The sequence below is a fragment of the Limulus polyphemus genome, unplaced genomic scaffold, assembly GCF_000517525.1.
Source record: "Limulus polyphemus unplaced genomic scaffold, Limulus_polyphemus-2.1.2 Scaffold12, whole genome shotgun sequence".
Classification (NCBI taxonomy): Eukaryota; Metazoa; Arthropoda; class Merostomata; order Xiphosura; family Limulidae; genus Limulus; species Limulus polyphemus.
In genome coordinates this window covers 186,596-190,148 of record NW_013665622.1, presented here as the reverse complement: position 1 = coordinate 190,148, position 3,553 = coordinate 186,596, and positions in this window count along the sequence as shown.

The window sequence follows — 3,553 nt, the reverse complement described above, 5'->3', positions numbered from 1 at the left end:
CAATAATCCATCTAAAGCTTGTAGCATCTTGCAAGGAGAGTAACAATAATCCATCTAAAGCTTGTAGCATCTTGCAAGGGGAGTAACAGTAATTCATCGAAAGCTTCTAGCATCTTGCAAGGAGAGTAACAATAATCTATCTAAAGCTTGTAGTATCATACAATGAGAGTAACAATAATCAATCTAAAGCTTGTAGCATCTTGCAAGGAGAGTAACAATAATCCATCTAAAGCTTGTAGCATCTTGCAGGGGAGTAACAATAATCCATCTAAAGCTCGTTTTTTGATGTTTTCAACAGGAGTTAAAAATTAGAACAAAATATTTAAGTTCTAGCGTCTTTGAAAATAAAAAACGAAACATGTACAAAATGAAATGTATTGACTCGTGTTCATTGGTTTGTCGTACTACTTGTCTATGGTACTGATATAGGATCCTTTCATTCTACTCCCTCTACCGGTATCAGTATGAAAAATATAGAACCAAAATCTTCTGATATTTCATATACTCATACCATTCTGAGAAATATCCTTAACTTTTCAAACTAAATAAGATAAAACACACAGAAACTTTAGTGTGACTTTATTAACTAGTGGCCCCCCAGTGGCACAGCGGTATGTCTGCGGACTTACAACGCTAGAAACCGGGTTTCGATACCCGTGGTGGGCAGAGCACAGATAGCCCATTGTGTAGCTTTGTGCTTAATTACAAACAAACAATTAACTAGTGTACAATATGCTTCAATTGTAAGAAGATATTCCTACGGCAGCTGTATGCTTTTGTTATAAGTTAAAATCTCTCATATTAAATGTTATTGTTCTAAGATTTTTATTATTATTTTTCTCAACACTAAAATGTATACAGAGAGTTGACTGCGTTATATTAAACCGATTTTTAATAAGCAAATCAGTAAGTCATCTGACAACGGTCGTCAGACAGAATATGACCGGACTTTTCGCAATGGACCGTAACCATTTAGTTGAGGCTCCAAAAACCATTTGAATAGAACGTATCTAACCTCTGTATATAAAGAGGGAGGAAGAAAGAAAAGAAATTTTATTTTTTCTTAACCACATCTTACCGTTTCAAGAGAAACGCTCAGTTGAAACAGGAAAACAAACGTTGTATAATTCATGTACCGACGTGATATCGTTAAAAAAGTTTGAAAAACAGACACATCTATTTCTTTTATTTTCTGGGGGTGAGGATATACGTGTAAACTAAATCAAATGAATAAAACACTGCCGAAATGTACATCCTCATTTTTCAAGGTTCGACGTTCCCATTTTAGCTGTTTCTTTTAACCTGCTTACATAAGAGTGGCAAGCTGTTCTGAATATTATTTTCATATTGCATACATAGGAAAGCATCTTTCCACCACAGAAAGCTGGCAGTACGAAATTCAAAATCAATAAAAAAAAAAGCAGGACAAACGTTGTTGTAACATAAAATGTTAGCTCAAATGGTTACTCTTTGTTACACTTGCTTACAGAAATAGTGCAAAAACAACAACAAAACATTTCTAGAGAATATAAAACAAAAAGTAATGATTTCGTTCTTATTCTTAAAACATATCCTGTAAGATTTAAAAGGCATTTCTATTCAAAAATATTGAAAGATGGCTTAAAACTAAAACCTTATTGAAGAATGTAAAAGATATACAGGAGTAATGAGCAGTTTAAGGTTTAGATTTGCTCCTCTTCAGGAACTAAACCTGAATAGAAAGGTGAATACTCAAAACGTAGCCCATTAAGTTTATTTCATTACTTGTATGTAGAAAACTTACATAAGTTTTATATTTTTTTTCATTTCTACCTTTTTTTCACTATATATAAATAATTCAGCAGTTCCAAATAATTAATTATAAGTTACCAGTGATTATTATAATTTATGCAATATCATCTGCAATTATTAACTTATTCCACACTTTATAGATAATTTAAAAGAGTTAGGTTCTTGTATAATTATTGTAATCAAAATAATTACCAATATGTTGAGTAAATAAAATTTTAACAGTAAATTAACGTTTTAAACAATGGGACTTATTTATAACTGCGCAGAAATGTATTTTTGTGCGTGAGCTTACTTGTATTCATGAAATGTATTATTCAGTATCTGCCAGAAGTCACTTTTGAAAATGAATGTAACCAATTAATCGTTCTATAATTTATTTCATTTATACATTTTAAAACAAACTGTGCTTACGTTTCCTCAGTGTGTCTTCATACAACTCGACATGGAATAAGATATAAGTTTAGGTACAGGGACAGTTTTGTTTTCTAAATTTATTAAAAACAATAAATCGCATAACAAACTTTATCAATATCTAGTTTTTCCTCCAAAAGCATTTACAACTGCATAACGTCGTCTTTATATGTCCTGATAAACCTCTGAATAAAGATCTGGAAAAAGTGGTCACTATCCTTTACAAGGGCTTTTCTCAGCTCAAGGAGAGGCACAAGTTGAACAGAATGGTCTGAAACAGCAAGGTGGGGAAATTCACAGCTCATGGAGAGGCACAAGTTGAACAGAATGGTCTGAAACAGCAAGCTGGGGAAATTCACAGCTCAAGGAGAGGCACAAGTTGAACAGAATGGTCTGAAACAGCAAGGTGGGGAAATTCACAGCTCATGGAGAGGCACAAGTTGAACAGAATGGTCTGAAACAGCAAAGTGGGGAAATTCACAGCTCATGGAGAGGCACAAGTTGAACAGAATGGTCTGAAACAGCAAGCTGGGGCAATTCAAGGCGTCCTGGATTTGAATCATATTTGGAGTAGGTTATTCTATACGGACAGTTGTTTTCCTCTGAAGGAACTGTTCACCGGTAAATTAGCGGTAGGTTTACGGGTTCACAACGCTAAACTCCTGGGTTCGAAAATAACAATAATAATAACAATAATTAAAGGAACTCTTACTTAGGCGTCCTGAACTGAGATCATTTTTGGTTCAGGCCACTCCATACGGACAATTGTGTTCCTCTTAAGCGACTCCTCTATAATACGAGTACTGTTTAATAATAAGGTCGCTTCGAAAGGTGCCGGAATAACGCCTTATGCAAATATCTAGGATCTCATTCCTGTACTACACGTTTGTCAAACAGTTGTCCCTGGGCACGCGTAAATCAATCTTGACAACGAAGCTGATGTCGCCCCAGACACTAGTCGACTCACCATCCTAACGTTCGTGTTAAGCTACGCTAACGTTTTCATAGCACTTCCAAAAATCTTTTACACACTCAAGCATAATGGTCTTTCAGGAGAAACACTGGGACCCAGTCGTGGATAATACAAGCCAGATGTTCTTGAGTCCACTCTCGACAACTTTTCTGTGACGTTGAGTCAATTGGATTCCGTTACCACAAACCAGCTTCTTTATGCCTATTTTAATTGATCAGAAATTCGTATGCATTTTAAAAGTGAGGACAGAACTTCTGCGCTACCTGGAACGGCCGTGGCGATCTTGTACGGTGAAGAAACAGTTTTATCTTGGGGTTTGTCGCTGTGTCCCACACCATCTCTTCACATGTTTATGGATTCTATTTTCAAACAAGAGGA